The sequence below is a fragment of the Triturus cristatus genome, chromosome 7 (assembly GCF_964204655.1).
Source record: "Triturus cristatus chromosome 7, aTriCri1.1, whole genome shotgun sequence".
Lineage (NCBI taxonomy): Eukaryota > Metazoa > Chordata > Amphibia > Caudata > Salamandridae > Triturus > Triturus cristatus.
Window position 1 is genome coordinate 236,727,322 of NC_140590.1, and position 23,862 is coordinate 236,751,183.

Here is a 23,862-nt window from a genome sequence, read left to right on the forward strand (position 1 = left end):
TTGTAGGGATTCATTTTAAAATTAATAAAAAGACCATAAGAACATTAATAACAACTTAACTGCAAGGAAGGTGCGGTGATAATGTCATGTCATGGTCGCCCCAGATCCAGTGACAGTCTCACAGAGGCTGCCAAGGAGAGAGAGGCTGAGAGCGCGTGCGGTGCAGCCGTTCATCAAAAAGGAGATATTTCTGTATTCGGTTAACGGCAGATGCAGCCATGGAAATAAAAAACACACGTGGCACCTGTGTAGGGCGGCCAACCTTGCAGGGCGTTCCCTCAGACTTACTCTGTCCCCTTGTCTGGGGGTCCATGAGTGAAGTCCGCGCCAAACAGCAAGCACGAATGAGAGAGTGAACGTAGGAGAGGATGTGGTGTGACGGCTAGATTGCCGACTTTGGAGCTGGGAAACCTAGGTTCAAGCCTCGGGGTGGTGTCCACATCCTGTGATTCTGGGCACATCACTTAATCTCACTGTGTCTACCAAAAAAACAAGCATTGGCATAGCCAATAGGTCTCGCCTTTGGGACCTTATAAGTGTTTAGCCATGCAACAGTTGATGTTGTTGCACCAAGGATATTGTGCTGCGTAACTAAACACTTATAAGGTCCCAAAGGCGAGACCTATTGGCTATGCCAATGCTTGTTGTTATTGCAGTGGAACCTTTGGTTTGGGGGGTGCATAGTGGCCTATCGTTCACTGGTATTTCATCTTGCGGCGTGACTCATTTCATCTCCATCCATTCAGACGATATGGTGCTCTACCTGCTTGACCTGCACAGGTAGAGCACTCAATTTCCTCGCGGTCTTTAGGAAGGCCTGTGGCATTTAGCTGAACTGGCTGAAAACTAGTCTGTTTTTGATCTGCAGTGATTAGGGATGAGCCTCCGGACTAGAATGGCATGCACTGTGAGCCGGACGTGGTGCAATATTTATGGGCTCGCACATACCTGTCACTCCCTGACCTCTTAGAGGGCAATATTGGAAAGGCTATGACTGCCATGTGTGCGAGCATGGGATTTTGGAAACCATGCCCCTCTCGGTCGCAGGTCGCATCGCCGTGTCTAAAATGGAGGCACTGTTCCGACTTTTGTATTTGTTGCGGTGCTCCCACTGGTGATACATAAACAACGTGAGATCGTTGATGAATAAGGTTAAATCAGGATCATCATTAGACCCTGCCCCACCTCATGTTCTTAATAAGGTCACAGAGGTTCTGCTCTCGACACTAGTCAAAATCACTGACCTCTCATTAGAGGCAGGCGAAGTACCAAGAACTTGGAAACACGCAATAATTAGACCATTGCTAAAAAAATCTAATTTAGACCCTGCTCAGTTAGAAAACTATCGTCCTATCTCACTTCTACCATTTAATGGCAAACTATTAGAGAAACATGTTAATGGAGTGCTAACAGAGTTTCTGGAAACAAACCAATGCCTCCATCCCACACAGATGGGCTTCCGTGCACAGCATAGCGGGGAATCGGCACTCTTGGCAGTGGTAGAAGAATTACAAGCATTCGGAATGCAATAGGTCTCACATTTGCGAGGGTTTAAGCTATTAGCTTTGTAAATGACAGTGCCTTTTATTTATGTCTTAAAAACCAAAACATAAATAAAAGGCATTGTAATTTACAATGCCAACAGCTCAAACTCACGTAAATGCGAGACCTATTGCATTGCAAATGCTTGGCTTTTTTACTTATTGATTGCCACTGGAATTGTGTGATTATGTGGCTGGGGCGTTTTTTGCATAATTATGGATTTACCATGAAATCCATCACTGGAAGCATAACTTGCAGATTTTAACAAAGAAACATTTGATTCTATCTCAAACGGACCAAAAGTTACAAAAAATATGGCGACGTGTTTCTGTGCAGCAGGAGGCACTCTGCAAAGGTTGACTGTTCAACTAGCAGTTGCCTATTGCTGTATTTGGTTGTGTAACTGGTACTTATAAGGTGGAACCTTTGTCCAGACAGTGTAAGAGTGTGTAAAAATATCAATTTAATTAATTGATACTATCACAAAATGTGCCACATTATGCCGCGTAATGTGCATTTTCTGGTTGCATAATTTAGTCAACCCTGCCATAAAATGTTGTCCTCCCTTGCCGCATAATTCCAGTGGCCCTGTGGATATTGTATCCAACCCCCACCAGCCCCCTACATCCAGTCTGATCAAAGGGGATATAATTAACCCTAACAAGAGGCGTTAATTGCATGATCCGTATACACTCTCCTGAGGCTGAATAACGCAAACAGAAGTCCTTCAGGTGGCACATGCGCAGAATAAGGACCTCCTGCTACATACAATAGCAGTCATCTTCTACAACACACCATCAATGATACATACACAATTAGCACATTTACTATGTCCACACTACTTATAATCCTACTCAAAGAGAGTCTGTATTCAAGACCAAAACATGAAGGTACCCAAGTTAGTAGTAAGGGATGTATCTTTGTAACATGATTGAGTTAGACAGGGTGAGGCAGGAGGCTGTACCAAGGTCTTATATTTATGCCCTCTCCTCATTTAATATATATACACACAGCCTTTCGGATGTATACGTGCATAAGGGAGCATGTGCTGTTGTGCAGCTGATACCCAAACCACTGAGCTATCTTTTTAGACCAGCAATGCCCGAAGCATAAAGGCAGATTCAGCCCTGCTTCGGGGCTGGAGCACGTGACGAGTAGGCTTAGCACAGGTTTCTGCTGCAGGCACATTAACCCACTGAGCTGTCCTAGCAGCGCATTAAACAAACAGAGCTAGATTTGGGCACGAAGACAAAGAGTCTTGGCCAACCTCACCGTCTATCCCTTTACCTGTTCTGTGTGGAAAGACCGCCAGTGAGACACTGAGCTGTCCTAGCAGCGCATTAAACAAACAGAGCTAGATTTGGGCACGAAGACAAAGAGTCTTGGCCAACCTCACCGTCTATCCCTTTACCTGTTCTGTGTGGAAAGACCGCCAGTGAGACATGTTCCTCTCAGGCTAGCATAAGGTTAATTTCTGGCACAGCAGCGAGGGTGGGGCCGGTGGGAGGCACCGCAGGAGAGAGCGGTCTGACAGGCAAAGAGAAAGCCGCTATTACTGTCTCTGCTGGCGGGAGTTTGGTTGTCATGCCTGAGAGAAGCCGCGCTCAAACTCACAATCAGCGGGGTGGACAGCTGCTAACATGCAGCTGTCATGAGACTCTGGCCCCCTCCCAGCCCCCACCCTCACACACCCTGCTTGGGCACCACCTAGCGTTTGAGACCTTCCCCACCCTTCCTTCCAGAGTTTACTTCCCAAAAATGTAATTTATTTCCAATGAAATACTGCGAAAAGCATTGTTTGAATAAACTTGGTATAATATAAACTCCAAACACGCTCGTTCATTGCTTTGAACAAAAAAACTGAAGGAAACAAACATTATATTGCAGCAAGATGAGTAGATGAGTCACCCCCACTTTATTTCTTTTGTTTGAGAAGCTTTTTGTTGCGGGAATGCGACCTAGCGTGGTTTTATAGCGCTGCACAGTGCATAAATCAGAAGTGGGCACTCAATTAGAACAGGTTGATTTAAGTATAAGTGTTAGGCAAAGTTAAGCAGCTATAGGTCATGGCGTGCACAGAAACGGATGTGAAGGAATATCCCAAACAAAACATTCTCCCCGGAATAATTCACAATGATTGCAAATATTTGAAAATTGAACAGAAAGGAAAAATCGAGGACTCGCAATAAAAGGAAAAATCGAGGGCTCGCAATAAGTTGGACACTTTTACTCGAGCTTTGACAAAAGCGATTACAAAAGTAGGAGGCAGCAGGGGGAGGGGAGAGAGGAGGGGGCCTTCGCCTGTTTCCCTTGCGGGAGCGTGCAAGAACCATCTGTTAATTATAAACAGATGGTTTCAAAGCTCGCTCCCGCAAGGGAATCGCCAAACGTTCACGCGTTGCCATTCAAGGCAATGCGTGCATGTTTTTGCCTGCAAAACTGAATCGATTTCTAAAGGTCTTTTTCCTATGCAGCGCATGCGCGCTGCGTAGGTGAGACCTAAAAATGAATGTGTCCTTGTGTAACTTAACGGGTGCTCTTATAAAGTGCTCCAATATCTTTGGGTCGAGTTTGTGCTATATAAATCTGCAAAAAAAGAAAACATACGTGAGCGGCGCAGCGTTAGGATTAGGGAGGGAGACAATCATTGTTAGAAATGGGATTTCTGGTTGGCTAAGGCTTGAGCCAAAGTCAAGCAGAAACCACCACTCTAGTCAGGGCAAGGAAGTTACACGCCAAAGATAACCCCTGCTCACCCCCTTGGTAGCTTGGCACGAGCAGACAGGCTTATCCCTGAGGCGATGTGTAAAGCGTTTGCGCGCGCACCCAGCAACAACACCCAAGGCCCACCACAAAGGAAACTCCACACAAGGTATTATATAAAAATAGCCTTTGTATTCTACCAAAACCCATTAGATAAAAACACACACTTTACAATGTGCCAACAGGCATGGGCAGAATTTACAAGGGATTATATGTACAGGGGACAGGGCCACCTGGACCACTGTCAGGAATTAGCACTTTGTAGAAATTAGCACTTAGAACATAGGAATAAAATTACTGTAGCACAAAATAACATATATAGCACACAACCAGTAATTTCTGGTATCAGGTAAGTACCACCTACGCAACCCTAACCACCTTAGGAAAATGCCACGCAGGGAACTAGAACCTCACTAGCATCACCTGTACTAGGAGAAGCAAACAACCACCTAAGTATCACAATACCTGTAGGGGTCTAAGCACATAAACACATGATGCATAAAATACATTCAGAGGTGTAAACACAATTTAGGAAACAAAATATCATGAAGGCATTGCGCAGGCGCAAAAAGTACATGTATGAAAATCACCAAGCGCCCTAGGGGAGGGCACAACACAAGATAACTGTCCACAGGCCAACTGGCCTCTCAGGATGCAGAAATACCCAATATCCAGCGATATCAGGGAGCGACTACGCAGGCTGCACAAGCCAGGCACACAAGGCACAACCTAAACGTGGCAGCTGCCCACTAAGTGCTGGGCAGCTGTAGGGACTGGGGCCTGGGCACCTCTGGGCCCTTAGAACAATCTGTCGCCCTTGGAGCCTCTCTGGGCTCTAAAACAATGAAATGCCCCCTAGTCTCGCACGATCTACGACAAGAAATGCCCCTGAGCCTCGCAGGCTCTACGCAAATATCTGCCCCGTCGTGGGAGCCTCGGGGCTCTGAACGACGATGTGCCTTTTGGAGCCTTCCGGCTCTAAACTCAGAATGCCCCCGACGTTGGTGGAGCCCTCCTGGGGCTCGAGAAACCAACGAAAATGCCCCCTTAAGGTGGAGCCTCGATGGGCTCGAGAACACGTTGGGGCGGCCCGCTGCCTTCCGGGGCCGCCCGACACTTGCACTGTCCCGGTGCCTGCCGGTGGAGCGCACTTGCTCCGCACCCAACAAAGGATGCCCCCGGTGGAGCGCACTCGCTCCGCACACAACCACGGATGCCCCCACTCACCGGGACGGCTCCTCCGGTCTCGGCGGCGCTGCTCCTCCTCTCGTTAGATCCAGCGCGGGGTGGGCTCCCGCCTGGATTCCTCTCCTTTCCTTCTGGCAGCAACAGCGCGGGGCTCCCTCAGCTCACAGGAGCCCCGGTCCACAACTTACTTCCTGCTTTGTCCGGGACAGCGCGGGGTAGGCTCCTGGCTGCTTCCTGGTTGTGCCACGCCCACGTCTCGGTCAGTGCTGCCTGACTTCCGAGCTTCGGCCCGGGCTGCAGCGGTGATTCCTCCGGAGATAAGAGGGGTGGGCTCCCTCGGCAGAGGCGATATACGGCGGGGTGGGCACCCGCCGTAAGAATACTTTAATAAGCGGGGTGGGCACCCGCAAGCACACCACAATGCGGGGTGGGCTCCCGCTCAATCCGGCACACGAGGGGGGGGAATCCCTACGCCGGGGATTCCCTCATTTGCAAAGAGGCGACACTGAGCGCTCTAGAAGCGCGGGGGCACCAAATAAAGCGCTCCTAGCGCTATATGTAAAAATACAAGCGCTTCCAGGCGCTTTAGGGGAGAAGGCAAGTCCAGCAGTCCTCCTGGATTATGCAGCAAGGCAGGGGGGGGGGCAAGGCTGGGCCCAGAGCCAGCTCACTGGGCCTCCAGGCAGGGAGGTAATCCAAGTGGCGGTCCTCTGGCCCAGCAACAGCAGCAGCGCCCCTCAGGTAAGATCCTGGCAGAGAACAACTTGTAAGGGGGCACAGCCCCTTCTTATACTGTAAAATCCTTTGTTCTTGGTTCAGGGTGAGGGGGAAAACCATTTGTAGCTGGTTGTGGAGCACCCTTGATGTGCTCAGCCCCTCACTCTATTCACTGGCAGGGCTAGGGTCGTCAGTCGCACCACAGGGGGCGGAGCCAGCATTGTGTGGGGAAAGCCCTGCCCTATTCAGGACCCAGGTGTACTCCTCCCACCCATCTAGCTGCTGATCTCCCTATTCACCACCGGGTGACTCCTCCTGACTCTGGGGAATCCCTAGCCCGTCACATGACCTCAGCCAGCCAATCACGCGACAAGGCACACATTTTACACTGCACACCGAAGTGCCCACTTCTAGAAGTGGCACTTCCACACTAGGTACATGCACGCCGCACACATCATCGCGCAGCATTCAATCACACGAGTCCGCACATACCAAACTCAGGCCTGCACACCCCACGCATCAGGAACTACTAGGGACACATACATTCCCCATACATTCCTATGGGAGGGCAGGCCTATCTCACCACATGCACTCAGAGTGCGCACGCACTTTACCCTGGGACACAGGGAAAGTGCGCAGAAACCAAAATGTACTATCACCAAGTCACCAATAAAAGCAAAAAAGTTCAGGGGTGAACCTGCCAGAAGGGCCAAGTCCAACACAACCCCCTTCCAGCCAAAACGCAGGGCAGACCAATCACCACCGTGATGGACTTCCCTGCTTGGGGCGATAGAACACGGACGCGGGCCCGCAACTGCAGGAACACCCTCCGGTTCTACGCCACGGTGAACCCATGGAATTCCTTTTAAAACCACTCTCCGGACCAACTGGGCTACCCCACTGGTACTCCCAAGCTGTCCGCGGCCAAGACCAGGCCCTAGGCCACCCAGGTACCACCGGTTCTTGCCTAATCACAGAGTGGGGGGTAGTAACCCCTGGCACATAGTGGCCATTCTCCACTCTTCCTCTGTGCAAGACAGGACTAGACTGCCACTGGTTCTCCAGCCTAGGGTCTACACCCTCAGGCGGACCAGGAGTCTCAAGGAAGGCTCTCCTCCCCCTACCTCTTCTCTAGGGTTCCTCCTCCTCCGGCGAGGGGTACACCTAGAACGCCATTCCAACCCAGGGTTTAACCCCTCAGATTGCACCAGGGTCAGAAGTGGGCTCTCCCACCCTCTGCACCCCCTTCCAGAACCCTGCTCCCTACCAACTGGGGCGGTACCTCTGGAAGAAGAACCGGTCGGGACGCTGATTACAGACGTCCCACCCTTCAGGTCAGGCTGATCCCGAACCTGGCCTTCCAACCTCCGGCCTAGAACCTTTGGTGGAATAATCGCCTGGCACTCCAGGACTTTTGGGGATTTACAATCCATCCCCCTGAGGCTCACAAACGACACATATGTCGAGTGACTGTCTGTCTGGCGCTGATCTCCCGTCCCCTGTCCACCTGACAGTGCGCGGAGATCCCCCAGAACAGAGTGGTGTCACCCTGGTCACTACACGGGATCCTAGCCCAACTGGGTAGTCCCTGACCCACAGGCCCTTCCACTGGGGAACTCATCCCCCAATCACTCCTCACGCTGGACTCCTGTACCCTCCCTACCGGAGCGGTACTGCCAGACTCTAGAACCACAGGAGCCCTGTTTACAGGCGCTCCAGTTCCTCTACTCACTAAGAGATCTTCCTCAAGTGGACTAACAGGACAGCCTAGGTCCCCAACTTGGTGTTCCCTCATGAAACCATCCAAGTCCTGAGGCAGGGTTTCGGGCGTCTGGGGACCCTCGGTCACCCCCTCACTCCTGCTCCATTGAGCCAGGCAGTGAGCCCCTACACCCTCCTCGCTATCCTGGGACCTAGCTGGGCTACACTGAGCCTCCTCCACCACGCTGGGCTGGAGGATCTCTGACCCACTATTGTTGAAATCACTCACTAATGACTCTAGAGAACCTCTGGCCTTTTCCCAGCGCTCTGCTTCATCCGCAAGCTCAAATGGACAAAAAGAGTTATACCTTAACAGGTGTTGGCGCAACCCCGGCACACAACAACTGAGCAGGTGTTCTTTGAGAACCAGATTACACAGTTCATCAAAATCGGAAACTCCTATCCAAGCAAACAGTGAATTCTCACATCCATCCACAAACTCCTCCCAAGACTGGTGAGACAGTTTCCTACTGCCCCTGAATTTCAACCTTAACTCCTCCTCCTGGGACACAGGTACCAGACTGGGGGAACTGGGATTTCCTACACTGGAATCTATATGGCTGCCACCACTGGACTCAACCCTCCCTGGGGAGCCCAGAAAATTAAAACTGCACGCAGGGGATAGTCTACCCTCCAGAGCTACTTTGCCTCTGGTGGAGGCCCTCTCAGCCTCTGCTACCCTCTCCTGTGCCAAGACCCACTCAGTCTCTCGCTGTTGCTCCCTGGCCTCCAGCTGTGCCATAGCCTGGGCATGCTCTAACCTGAGCTTTTCTAACGTCAGCTGGTGCTCCCTTTCTTTCCTCCTATCTTCCCATTCCTCTGGGGACAGGGAAAGGGATGAGGCGCTGCCTCCTACGCTGGACCCAGCAACAGGCTCCATTCTGGCGGACGTTCTGGTGAAAAGATTACACAGGGAACCTAGGGGTCTGAGCTTAACACAGGAGTACACAATTCACAAAAAGATTCAGCCAGCTCTCTAACCCAGAGAACTCACACTCACTTGCCTAGTGCCACACACCATCCATCCACACACAACCCTCCCCTCGGACTGGTAAGGCAGTTTCTACCACCCCTGATTCCTCAACCTGACCACAAGTGACACAGGTACCAAAACTCTGGGCGCAGGGCGGGGGACAAATGTACTGGACACTATTACGCTGCCACCACTGGATCCCACCCTCTGGTGAATCCAGAAAACACAATGCACTTAGGGGGATGATCTACCCTCCCGAGCTAGGGACACCTACGAATTAAGTCCCCACTGTAGGCCAACCCAAGAAATAGCAAACAGCACAGGGGCAGTTACCTCCTCCAGCTTCTACTGCAGGCCAACCCCAGAAATATCAAACAGCACAGGGGCAGTTATCTCCTACAGTTTCTGGTTTCTGTCCTTGGCAGGACACTCAACTCAAAGTGCACCAAAACACATTTCCAAAGAAATGACAATTAAAAACAACTTAGAACAATAATCCCTATACCATGTGATTTATCTAAATGCAGAGTTTTGTAGTGCGGCCAGTTGCCGCTGCGGTACAGCGCAAACGCAAGTCCAAATCCCACCGCTGATCACCAATGTTAGAAATGGGATTTCTGGTTGGCTAAGGCTTGCGCCAAAGTCAGGCAGAAACCACCACTCTAGTCAGGGCAAGGAAGTTACACGCTAAAGATAACCCCTGCTCACCCCCTTGGTAGCTTGGCACGAGCAGACAGGCTTATCCCTGAGGCGATGTGTAAAGCGTTTGCGCGCGCACCCAGCAACAACACCCAAGGCCCACCACAAAGGAAACTCCACACAAGGTATTATATAAAAATAGCCTTTGTATTATACCAAAACACATTAGATAAAAACACACACTTTACAATGTGCCAACAGGCACGGGCTGAATTTACAAGGGATTATATGTACAGGGGACAGGGCCACCTGGACCACTGTCAGGAATTAGCACTCTGTAGAAATTAGCACTTAGAACATAGGAATAATATTACTGTAGCACAAAATAACATATATAGCACACAACCAGTAATTACTGGTATCAGGTAAGTACCACCTACGCAACCCTAACCACCTTAGGAAAATGCCACGCAGGGAACTAGGACCTCACTAGCATCACCTGTACTAGGAGAAATCAAACAACCACCTAAGTATCACAATACCCGTAGGGGTCTAAGCACATAAACACATGATGCATAAAATACATTCAGAGGTGTAAACACAATTTAGGAAAGAAAATATCATGAAGGCATTGCGCAGGCGCAAAAAGTACATGTATGAAAATCACCAAGCGCCCTAGGGGAGGGCACAACACAAGATAACTGTCCACAGGCCAACTGGCCTCTCAGGATGCAGAAATACCCAATATCCAGCGATATCAGGGAGCGACTACGCAGGCTGCGCAAGCCAGGCGCACAAGGCACAACCTAAACGTGGCAGCTGCCCACTAAGTGCCGGGCAGCTGTAGGGACTGGGGCCTGGGCACCTCTGGGCCCTTAGAACAATCTGTCGCCCTTGGAGCCTCTCTGGGCTCTAAAACAATGAAATGCCCCCTAGCCTCACAGGATCTACGACAAGAAATGCCCCAGAGCCTCGCAGGCTCTACGCAAATATCTGCCCCGTCGTGGGAGCCTCGGGGTTCTGAACGACGATGTGCCTTTTGGAGCCTTCCGGCTCTAAACTCAGAATGCCCCCGACGTTGGTGGAGCCCTCCTGGGGCTCGAGAAACCAACGAAAATGCCCCCTTAAGGTGGAGCCTCGATGGGCTCGAGAACACGTTGGGGCGGCCCACTGCCTTCCGGGGCCGCCCGACACTTGCACTGTCCCGGTGCCTGCCGGTGGAGCGCACTTGCTCCGCACCCAACAAAGGATGCCCCCGGTGGAGCGCACTCGCTCCGCACACAACCACGGATGCCCCCACTCACCGGGACGGCTTCTCCGGTCTCGGCGGCGCTGCTCCTCCTCTCGTTAGATCCAGCGCGGGGTGGGCTCCCACCTGGATTCCTCTCCTTTCCTTCTGGCAGCAACAGCGCGGGGCTCCCTCAGCTCACGGGAGCCCCGGTCCACAACTTACTTCCTGCTTTGTCCGGGACAGCGCGGGGTAGGCTCCTGGCTGCTTCCTGGTTGTGCCACGCCCACGTCTCGGTCAGCGCTGCCTGACTTCCGGGCTTCGGCCCGGGCTGCAGCGGTGATTCCTCCGGAGATAAGAGGGGTGGGCTCCCTCGGCAGAGGCGATATACGGCGGGGTGGGCACCCGCCGTAAGAATACTTTAATAAGCGGGGTGGGCACCCGCAAGCACAGCACAATGCGGGGTGGGCTCCCGCTCAATCCGGCACACGAGGGGGGGGAATCCCTACGCCGGGGATTCCCTCGTTTGCAAAGAGGCGACACTGAGCGCTCTAGAAGCGCGGGGGCACCAAATAAAGCGCTCCTAGTGCTATATGTAAAAATACAAGCGCTTCCAGGCGCTTTAGGGGAGAAGGCAAGTCCAGCAGTCCACCTGGATTATGCAGCAAGGCAGGGGGGAGCAAGGCTGGGCCCAGAGCCAGCTCACTGGGCCTCCAGGCAGGGAGGTAATCCAAGTGGCGGTCCTCTGGCCCAGCAACAGCCCCCCTCAGGTAAGATCCTGGCAGAGAACAACTTGTAAGGGGGCACAGCCCCTTCTTATACTGTAAAACCCTTTGTTCTTGGTTCAGGGTGAGGGGGAAAACCAGTCGCAGCTGGTTGGGAGCACCCTTGATGTGCTCAGCCCCTCACTCTATTCACTGGCAGGGCTAGGGTCATCAGTCGCACCACAGGGGGTGGAGCCAGCATTGTGTGGGGAAAGCCCTGCCCTATTCAGGACCCAGGTGTACTCCTCCCACCCATCTAGCTGCTGATCTCCCTATTCACCACCGGGTGACTCCTCCTGACTCTGGGGAATCCCTAGCCCGTCACATGACCTCAGCCAGCCAATCACGCGACAAGGCACACATTTTACACTGCACACCGAAGTGCCCACTTCTAGAAGTGGCACTTCCACACTAGGTACATGCACGCCTCACACATCATCGCGCAGCATTCAATCACACGAGTCCGCACATACCAAACTCGGCCCTGCATACCCCACGCATCAGGAACTACTAGGGACACATACATTCCCCATGCATTCCTATGGGAGGGCAGGCCTATCTCACCACATGCACTCAGAGTGCGCATGCACTTTACCCTGGGACACAGGGAAAGTGCGCAGAAACCAAAAAGTACTATCACCAAGTCACCAATAAAAGCAAAAAAGTTCAGGGGTGAACCTGCCAGAAGGGCCAAGTCCAACACAACCCCCTTCCAGCCAAAACGCAGGACAGACCAATCACCACCGTGATGGACTTCCCTGCTTGGGGCGATAGAACACGGACGCGGGCCCGCAACTGCAGGGACACCCTCCGGTTCTACGCCACGGTGAACCCTTGGAATTCCTTTTAAAACCACTGTCCGGACCAACTGGGCTACCCCACTGGTACTCCCAAGCTGTCCGCAGCCAAGACCAGGCCCTAGGCCACCCAGGTGCCACCGGTCCTTGCCTAATCACAGAGTGGGGGGTAGTAACCCCTGGCACATAGCGGCCATTCTCCACTCTTCCTCTCTGCAAGACAGGACTAGACTGCCACTGGTTCTCCAGCCTAGGGTCTACACCCTCAGGCGGACCAGGAGTCTCAGGGAAGGCTCTCCTCCCCCTACCTCTTCTCCTAGGGTTCCTCCTCCGGTGAGGGGTACACCTAGAACGCCATTCCAACCCAGGGTTTAACCCCTCAGATTGCACCAGGGTCAGAGGTGGGCTCTCCCACCCTCTGCACCCCCTTCCAGAACCCTGCTCCCTACCAACTGGGGCGGTACCTCTGGAAGAAGAACCGGTCGGGACGCTGATTACAGACGTCCCACCCTTCAGGTCAGGCTGATCCCGAACCTGGCCTTCCAACCTCCGGCCTAGAACCTTTGGTGGAATAATCGCCTGGCACTCCAGGACTTTTGGGGATTTACAATCCATCCCCCTGAGGCTCACAAACGACACATATGTCGAGTGACTGTCTGTCTGGCGCTGATCTCCCGTCCCCTGTCCACCTGACAGTGTGCGGAGATCCCCCAGAACAGAAGTGGTGTCACCCTGGTCACTACACGGGATCCTAGCCCAACTGGGTAGTCCCTGACCCACAGGCCCTTCCACTGGGGAACTCATCCCCCAATCACTCCTCACGCTGGACTCCTGTACCCTCCCTACCGGAGCTGTACTGCCAGACTCTAGAACCACAGGAGCCCTGTTTACAGGTGCTCCAGGTCCTCTACTCACTAAGAGATCTTCCTCAAGTGGACTAACAGGACAGCCTAGGTCCCCAACTTGGTGTTCCCTCATGAAACCATCCAAGTCCTGAGGCAGGGTTTCGGGCGTCTGGCGACCCTCGGTCACCCCCTCACTCCTGCTCCATTGAGCCAAGCAGTGAGCCCCTACACCCTCCTCGCTATCCTGGGACCTAGCTGGGCTACACTGAGCCTCCTCCACCACGCTGGGCTGGAGGATCTCTGACCCACTATTGTTGGAATCACTCACTAATGACTCTAGAGAACCTCTGGCCTTTTCCCAGCGCTCTGCTTCATCCGCAAGCTCAAATGGACAAAAAGAGTTATACCTTAACAGGTGTTGGCGCAACTTCGGCACACAACAACTGAGCAGGTGTTCTTTGAGAACCAGATTACACAGTTCATCAAAATGGGAAACTCCTATCCAAGCAAACAGTGCATTCTCACATCCATCCACAAACTCCTCCCAAGACTGGTGAGACAGTTTCCTACTGCCCCTGAATTTCAACCTTAACTCCTCCTCCTGGGACACAGGTACCAGACTGGGGGAACTGGGATTTCCTACACTGGAATCTATATGGCTGCCACCACTGGACTCAACCCTCCCTGGGGAGCCCAGAAAATTAAAACTGCGCGCAGCGGATAGTCTACCCTCCAGAGCTACTTTGCCTCTGGTGGAGGCCCTCTCAGCCTCCGCTACCCTCTCCTGCGCCAAGACCCACTCAGTCTCTCGCTGTTGCTTCCTGGCCTCCAGCTGTGCCATAGCCTGGGCATGCTCTAACCTGAGCTTTTCTAACGTCAGCTGGTGCTCCCTTTCTTTCCTCCTATCTTCCCATTCCTCTGGGGACAGGGAAAGGGATGAGGTGCTGCCTCCTACGCTGGACCCAGCAACAGGCTCCATTCTGGCGGACGTTCTGGTGAAAAGATTACACAGGGAACCTAGGGGTCTGAGCTTAACACAGGAGTACACAATTCACAAAAAGATTCAGCCAGCTCTCTAACCCAGAGAACTCACACTCACTTGCCTAGTGCCACACACCATCCATCCACACACAACCCTCCCCTCGGACTGGTAAGGCAGTTTCTACCACCCCTGATTCCTCAACCTGACCACAAGTGACACAGGTACCAAAACTCTGGGCGCAATGCGGGGGACAAATGTACTGGACACTTACGCTGCCACCACTGGATCCCACCCTCTGGTGAATCCAGAAAACACAATGCACTTAGGGGGATGATCTACCCTCCCGAGCTAGGGACACCTACGAATTAAGTCCCCACTGTAGGCCAACCCAAGAAATAGCAAACAGCACAGGGGCAGTTACCTCCTCCAGCTTCTACTGCAGGCCAACCCCAGAAATAACAAACAGCACAGGGGCAGTTACCTCCTACAGTTTCTGGTTTCTGTCCTTGGCAGGACACTCAACTCAAAGTGCACCAAAACACATTTCCAAAGAAATGACAATTAAAAACAACTTAGAACAATAATCCCTATACCATGTGATTTATCTCAATGCAGAGTTTTGTAGTGCGGCCAGTTGCCGCTGCGGTACAGCGCAAACGCAAGTCCAAATCCCACCGCTGATCACCAATGTTAGAAATGGGATTTCTGGTTGGCTAAGGCTTGCGCCAAAGCAGGCAGAAACCACCACTCTAGTCAGAGCAAGGAAGTTACACACCAAAGATAACCCCTGCTCACCCCCTTGGTAGCTTGGCACGAGCAGACAGGCTTATCCCTGAGGCGATGTGTAAAGCGTTTGCGCGCGCACCCAGCAACAACACCCAAGGCCCACCACAAAGGAAACTCCACACAAGGTATTATATAAAAATAGCCTTTGTATTAAACCAAAGCACATTAGATAAAAACACACACTTTACAATGTGCCAACAGGCACGGGCAGAATTTACAAGGGATTATATGTACAGGGGACAGGGCCACCTGGACCACTGTCAGGAATTAGCACTTTGTAGAAATTAGCACTTAGAACATAGGAATAAAATTACTGTAGCACAAAATAACATATATAGCACACAACCAGTAATTACTGGTATCAGGTAAGTACCACCTACGCAACCCTAACCACCTTAGGAAAATGCCACGCAGGGAACTAGGACCTCACTAGCATCACCTGTACTAGGAGAAATCAAACAACCACCTAAGTATCACAATACCTGTAGGGGTCTAAGCACATAAACACATGATGCATAAAATACATTCAGAGGTGTAAACACAATTTAGGAAAGAAAATATCATCAAGGCATTGCGCAGGCGCAAAAAGTACATGTATGAAAATCACCAAGCGCCCTAGGGGAGGGCACAACACAAGATAACTGTCCACAGGCCAACTGGCCTCTCAGGATGCAGAAATACCCAATATCCAGCGATATCAGGGAGCGACTACGCAGGCTGCGCAAGCCAGGCGCACAAGGCACAACCTAAACGTGGCAGCTGCCCACTAAGTGCTGGGCAGCTGTAGGGACTGGGGCCTGGGCACCTCTGGGCCCTTAGAACAATCTGTCGCCCTTGGAGCCTCTCTGGTCTCTAAAACAATGAAATGCCCCCTAGCCTCGCAGGATCTACGACAAGAAATGCCCCTGAGCCTCGCAGGCTCTATGCAAATATCTGCCCCGTCGTGGGAGCCTCGGGGCTCTGAACGACGATGTGCCTTTTGGAGCCTTCCGGCTCTAAACTCAGAATGCCCCCGATGTTGGTGGAGCCCTCCTGGGGCTCGAGAAACCAACGAAAATGCCCCCTTAAGGTGGAGCCTCGATGGGCTCGAGAACACGTTGGGGCGGCCCGCTGCCTTCCGGGGCCGCCCGACACTTGCACTGTCCCGGTGCCTGCCGGTGGAGCGCACTTGCTCCGCACCCAACAAAGGATGCCCCCGGTGGAGCGCACTCGCTCCGCACACGACCACGGATGCCCCCACTCACCGGGACGGCTCCTCCGGTCTCGGCGGTGCTGCTCCTCCTCTCGTTAGATCCAGCGCGGGGTGGGCTCCCGCCTGGATTCCTCTCCTTTCCTTCTGGCAGCAACAGCGCGGGGCTCCCTCAGCTCACGGGAGCCCCGGTCCACAACTTACTTCCTGCTTTGACCGGGACAGCGCGGGGTAGGCTCCTGGCTGCTTCCTGGTTGTGCCACGCCCACGTCTCGGTCAGCGCTGCCTGACTTCCGGGCTTCGGGCCGGGCTGCAGCGGTGATTCCTCCGGAGATAAGAGGGGTGGGCTCCCTCGGCAGAGGCGATATACGGCGGGGTGGGCACCCGCCGTAAGAATACTTTAATAAGCGGGGTGGGCACCCGCAAGCACACCACAATGCGGGGTAGGCTCCCGCTCAATCCGGCACACGAGGGGGGGGGAATCCCTACGCCGGGGATTCCCTCGTTTGCAAAGAGGCGACACTGAGCGCTCTAGAAGCGCGGGGGCACCAAATAAAGCGCTCCTAGCGCTATATGTAAAAATACAAGCGCTTCCAGGCGCTTTAGGGGAGAAGGCAAGTCCAGCAGTCCTCCTGGATTATGCAGCAAGGCAGGGGGGGGGCAAGGCTGGGCCCAGAGCCAGCTCACTGGGCCTCCAGGCAGGGAGGTAATCCAAGTGGCGGTCCTCTGGCCCAGCAACAGCAGCAGCCCCCCTCAGGTAAGATCCTGGCAGAGAACAACTTGTAAGGGGGCACAGCCCCTTCTTATACTGTAAAACCCTTTGTTCTTGGTTCAGGGTGAGGGGGAAAACCAGTCGCAGCTTGTTGGGGAGCACCCTTGATGTGCTCAGCCCCTCACTCTATTCACTGGCAGGGCTAGGGTCGTCAGTCGCACCACAGGGGGCGGAGCCAGCGTTGTGTGGGGAAAGCCCTGCCCTATTCAGGACCCAGGTGTACTCCTCCCACCCATCTAGCTGCTGATCTCCCTATTCACCACCGGGTGACTCCTCCTGACTCTGGGGAATCCCTAGCCCGTCACATGATCTCAGCCAGCCAATCACGCGACAAGGCACACATTTTACACTGCACACCGAAGTGCCCACTTCTAGAAGTGGCACTTCCACACTAGGTACATGCACGCCGCACACATCATCGCGCAGCATTCAATCACACGAGTCCGCACATACCAAACTCGGGCCTGCACACCCCACGCATCAGTAACTACTAGCGACACATACATTCCCCATGCATTCCTATGGGAGGGCAGGCCTATCTCACCACATGCACTCAGAGTGCGCACGCACTTTACCCTGGGACACAGGGAAAGTGCGCAGAAACCAAAAAGTACTATCGCCAAGTCACCAATAAAAGCAAAAAAGTTCAGGGGTGAACCTGCCAGAAGGGCCAAGTCCAACAATCATGTGAGAAAGGGGCAGGGAGGTGTGTGAAAAAAGCAAAGGAGTTTTAGAAACAGGAGGGTGTTAGCACATGATGAGGGAGATGTGAGTCCATGTGAGAGGAGGTGTTTAAGAGGAGGTTTGGAGGGGGTAAGAGGATATTAATGTAAGAGGAGATCAAACTGTGTGAAAGGAAGTTGATAGACTGGAGAAAGGATGAGGTGGGCGGAGGTGAGGTAAAGAGAACGATACAAGAAAGTTAAGACAGAGGAAAGTGAAGGATGGGGGTGTACAAAGAATCATGTTAAGATGGAGGACTTTTACGTTTAAGGGGTGAAAGGGTGAGTAAGCTTAACATATGTTCCGTAGGAGCTAATTTAGAACACTCAGTTGCCGATGCGGATCCTGGAAAAACCGGGTACGAACCGTCGGTCGGAGCGTTTTCTCCGTCCGACTTGTACCCGGTCAAAAAACATTACAATAATGCAAGAACGATTTGTATGGAAACACTATTTCCGTACGAATCGTACAAAACACCGACCGACGAAAATATACATACAAATGTGATCCGGGAAAGCGCCGACGTGACGTCGGGACGAATCCAGGCTGCGTTTCACGTCACCCCGCACGGATTATATTTTCCGACTGCCAAAAACTGCCGGGTAATCAGGACGACGCGCACAAGGAGCACCTGTACGCGACGGACAGCCATGGACCCGAACCTACGTGTCATCCCAGTCCTCATAGCAGTCCACCTGCTCTACAGGAACCGACGCAGACGCCGCAGAAGGTCAGAACAACACCCAGGGGCAAAGGGGGGGGCAGGGGCAGGACCCATAACCCACACCCAAGTCACAAATCATACATGCCCTGGACATACCTGACCTTCAGGGCCTGGTCACTTCGAGGGGGTGGGGCCGTGTCCAGCAACGCATGCATCCGCCACAACGGAAGTGGATGTGGACGCGAACCGGCAACACAACAATTCCGGTACGTACCGTACCCACGCCTGAAGAGCGTGGGTACGGGTCGTACCACGCCCACCCCTACGTCACCCCAACAATGGCGGTACGGCCCATACCCACGTCCCAAAGGCATGGGTACGGGCCGTACCGCCATTGTTGGGGTGACGTAGGGGTACGGGTGGTACGACCCGTACCCACGCTCTTAAGGCGTGGGTACGGTGCGGACCCCTACGGCACCCCAACAATGGCGGTACGCACCGTAACCATGTTCCAAAAGCATGGGTACGGACCGTACCCAGGCCTGCAGAGCGTGGGTACGGGTATGTTCGGAGCGTACCCCCACCCGTGTATGTATGGAGCGTACCCACACCCCACCAGTGTATGTTCGGAGCGTACCCCCACCCGTGTATGTACGGAGCATACCCCCACCCGTGTATGTATGGAGCATACCCACACCCCACCAGTGTGTGTTCGGAGCGTACCCCCACCCGTGTATGTACTGAGTGTACCCCCACCCGTGTATGTATTGAGCGTACCCACACCCCACCAGTGTATGTTCGGAGCGTACCCCCACCCGTGTATGTACGGAGCGTACCCACACCCGTGTATGTATGGAACGTACCCACACCCCACCAGTGTATGTTCGGAGCGTACCCCCACCCGTGTATGTATGGAGCATACCCACACCCCACCAGTGCATGTACGGAGCGTACCCCCACCTGTGTATGTACAGAGCGTACTCCCACCCGTGTATGTATGGAGCGTACCCACACCCCACCAGTGTATGTACGGAGCGTACCCCCACCCGTGTATGTTCGGAGCGTACCCCCACCCGTGTATGTATGGAGCGTACCCACACCCCACCAGTGTATGTTCGGAGCGTACCCCCACCCGTGTATGTATGGAGCGTACCCACACCTCACCAGTGTATGTTCGGAGCGTACCCCCACCCGTGTATGTATGGAGCGTACCCACACCCCACCAGTGTATGTTCGGAGCGTACCCCCACCGGTGTATGTCCCGAGCGTACATGGCCAGACATAGGAGGGGTGGGTGCAGAGTCCTCCCAGCAGTGCCCAGACATAGGAGGGGTGGGTGCCTATCACTCCCAGCAGTGCCCAGACACAGGAGGGGTGGATGCAGAGTCCTCCCAGCAGTGCCCAGACACAGGAGGGGTGGGTGCAGAGTCCTCCCAGCAGTGCCCAGACATAGGAGGGGTGGATGCAGAGTCCTCCCAGCAGTGCGCAGACACAGGAGTGGTGGATGCAGAGTCCTCCCAGCAGTGCCCAGACACAGGAGGGGTGGGTGCAGAGTCCTCCCAGCAGAGCCCAGACACAGGAGGGGTGGATGCAGAGTCCTCCCAGCAGTGCCCAGACACAGGAGGGGTGGAGGCAGAGTCCTCCCAGCAGTGCCCAGACACCAGAGGGGTGGATGCAGAGTCCTCCCAGCAGTGCCCAGACGTAGGAGGGGTGGGTGCAGAGTCCTCCCAGCAGTGCCCAGACACAGGAGGGGTGGGTGCAGAGTCCTCCCAGCAGTGCCCAGACATAGGAGGGGTGGATGCAGAGTCCTCCCAGCAGTGCCCAGACACAGGAGGGGTGGATGCAGAGTCCTCCCAGCAGTGCCCAGACACAGGAGGGGTGGATACAGAGTCCTCCCAGCAGTGCCCAGACATAGGAGGGGTGGGTGCAGAGTCCTCCCAGCAGTGCCCAGACACAGGAGGGGTGGGTGCAGAGTCCTCCCAGCATTGCCCAGACACAGGAGGGGTGGGTGCAGAGTCCTCCCAGCAGTGCCCAGACATAGGAGGGGTGGATGCAGAGTCCTCCCAGCAGTGCCCAGACATAGGAGGGGTTGATGCAGAGTCCTCCCAGCAGTGCCCAGACACAGGAGGGGTGGATGCAGAGTCCTCCCAGCAGTGCCCAGACATAGGAGGGGTGGGTGCAGAGTCCTCCCAGCAGTGCCCAGACACAGGAGGGGCGGGTGCAGAGTCCTCCCAGCAGTGCCCAGACACAGGAGAGGTGGGTGCAGAGTCCTCCCAGCAGTGCCCAGACACAGGAGGGGTGGATGCCGAGTCCTCCCAGCAGTTCCCAGACACAGGAGGGGTGGCTGCAGAGTCCTTCCAGCAGTGCCCAGACATAGGAGGGGTGGGTGCAGAGTCCTTCCAGCAGTGCCCATGGAAAGAAAAGGGTGCAGTACCCACAGATACAATGCCCACAATTGTCAGTCAGGTGCTCAAAGACCCTGCAGAACATGTAACACATGTGTGCGAGGCTGGGAGTACATACATGCATAGCGTGTAAAAGGGAACATGTCCACATGAAGTCACGTCAATATATTCGATACTCAAGTATAGTGACCACCAAGGATGCCACTAATGATGCAGGTGGAGACATTGCCCAGCATGCATGGGCAAAGTTGAACGGATCCCTCACACACCAAGGATATGTAGACACCGCTCAGCACAATATTTAGGAAACACCCTGCAGGGAAGATGTCAGGGTCCACAGAGGAAGGAACACACCTTGGGACAATGTCACCATGCAGTAAGAGCTCACATGAACAAAGTTATTTTGCAAATACCTTGTGATGGCACACAGATACCAGGGTCCACCCCATGAGCAGCACACTACTACATTTCCCAGACACCTAACACATTATCCCCACCCCAAATCATGGAGCAGCACCACCAACAGCAATACCAGAAAGGCATTAGTGTTCAAATGAAAAAAAAATGCTTTATTCAGCATGAAAATCAAAGAGGTTGTTATGTGTACACTATTAACAAGCCCCATAGGGCAGTTCATATTTCCATCCCTGGTGGGGGACACATTGGGACACGTGTCCCCTGGCTTGCCTGCACAGTTTATAGTTCCTTGTCCTCCACAGGGGGGGGGCATCATGTGAGGGGGAAGGACCAGGCACCGCAGGGACAGGAGGGGCAAGGGTAGGTGTTGTGGGTGCAGGGACGGAGGACTCCACCACAGGGGGTGGGGCAGCGCCAAAGGTGGAGGTGAGAATGGCGCTGCACACGGTTGCAAGGTCCTCCAGCGTCTCCCCTGCACCCGAAGGAACCACAGGCCCCAAGGAGGGGGGTGGGTCGGAGGGATGGGTCGCAGCGCTACTGGGGGAGGGTGTGGACAGGGGGGGGACTCAACTACCCTGACCGGGGACTCCTTTGACCGCTTGCGGGGTGGTGTCACCTTGGGGCTCAGGGACAGAGCGGCCAGGAAGGATTCTTTGGTGGAATCTTGGCCAGGAGAGCTGAGGGGAGTGGATCTGGAGGCAGGGGCTTGTGATGAATGTGGACTCCCACTGTGGCTGCGTGTCTTACGTTTGCCCCCGGACCCAGTGGGTGGGCCTACTTCACCCTGTGTGTGCGTGACAGGAGGTGTGCGCTTGGGCTTCCCTGGTGGTGTGGTGCCTGTGTCTGGTGGGGTGCGTGCATGGGTACGTCTGGGTGTGCTTGGGACAGGCATGGGAGTGGGAAGTGTGGATGGTGCAGGGGTAGTGGGGGGGACGTAGCGCTGCAGGAGACCCACTGCTGCAGTCAGTGTCGAGTCTATGGACCTCAGCAACTGGCGTTGGTCAGACTGCGCAGCTGAGATGCCCTCCATGTATGCCTCCATCTGGGTGAGCACTCGTGTGTGGCCATGGAGGACATTCAGCATCGCAGTCTGACCAACCTGCAACTGGCGCAGGATGTCCACAGACTCGGCATTCGTGGCAGCAGTGGAGACAGGGGCAGGGGGCACGGTGCCTGGCAAGAAGGAGACACGTGGTGACCTAGCACGGCGGGAAGGGACCAGAGCAAGTGGGAGGCCGGTGATGGGAACGGAGGGGGCGGGTAGAGATCGAGTGCTGCTTTCAGCTGTGGGAGCAGCCTCCGCCCCCTCTGGGAGCTCAGCCTCGGACCCATCAGCGTCATAGTCGGTGGTGAGACTGGACAGGTCCTCCGCCTCACTCCCCTCGGCCTCCGTGCCACTCGATGCGCCAGACAAGACAGCACTGCTGCCACTGGTGCCTGCTCCCTCCTCACGGTCCGTGCGAGTGTCTCCCTCGGAGTCCCCCGACGATGCTGTGGGCAAGGTGAAGAGACAGGAAATAATCATACACCTGTATACATATGTCACATGAGTCAAATTTACATAGGTCACAGTGCATAGTCTGAAAAGCAACATGAGTAACATCTACAATACAAGGTACATATGTAGGCCCTGCAACACACAGCTGGTTGACTCACCATGCCACTGCGAAACAATGGAGAGCATGACCCAACAGCAAATTACTTGATATCAAATTGGACAGAGGAGCCAGGCTCTGGGGACAATCGTGCACAGCATCTGTACCACACAGCGTTGCCAAAAAAGGGATGAGCAGGAACCATGTCTATTGACTTATTGCACATGCTGCAAAGCTAACGCATAAAAACATGCCCAACATGACTGGGTCACTGCACCTTGAGTGTATGTCTAGACAAACATCACACACAGGCCAAACCTAACAAGGAGACTTCAGATTTTGAAATGTAGGCCTTGCCCGCACAAACCACCCCCTACCTGAGACAATGTGATTGAGAGAGAGGAAGTACTTACACCTCTTACTCTGGGATGAACACACATGGGCTGCACTAAATCCTGATTGTACACAAACCACGCCTGTTGCGCCTGTCCATATACATCATTGACAATCAACCATCATCAGATTGTCGTACCAAGACACACAGGCACTGCCCACTGTGAGTATGCACAAGCAAAATTGGGTCACACTGTACAGTGCACACATGTAGCACAGTTTACGTCAATACAGATGAGGCCAGGATACAATGCCACAGAGCCCAAGCTATGCCGAAGACACAGAAAATGTCCACATTGTTGAATGACACACATGATGCCTAGGAAAAGGTGCCCCAGGGCACGGTAGTGGCCACACACCTCCATGGTCCTGGATGGATATGACTGCAACTGAAGCAACCGTCCCAGCACTATGCATTACTCCCACTCATGCACATCATGTCAGAGGGCACAACATTGGACATGCATGCTGTAAGGCAGTACACTTCTAAGACACACTCCTATGTCGGGACTCAGCATCAGTGCCAACTGACATGGACCCCACAATGACTGAACTGGCCAGGGCACAGGCAAGGTCCCAAAACCTGTTAATCAATCAATCATTTGCATTTATAAAGCGCGCTACTCACCCTTAGGGGTCTCAAGGCGCTGGGGGGGAGGGGTCAGTGCTCGAAGAGCCAGGTGTTGAGCTGCCTTCTGAAGGAGAGGTGGTCCTGTGTG

At 53.8% G+C, this 23,862-nt stretch overlaps 1 protein-coding gene across 1 annotated transcript in view; it reads left to right on the top strand.

Moving 5' to 3' along the window:
- Nucleotides 1-23,862, top strand: part of MAG (myelin associated glycoprotein) — a 421,346-nt gene that overhangs the window by 183 nt on the left and 397,301 nt on the right. The window lies entirely within an intron of this gene.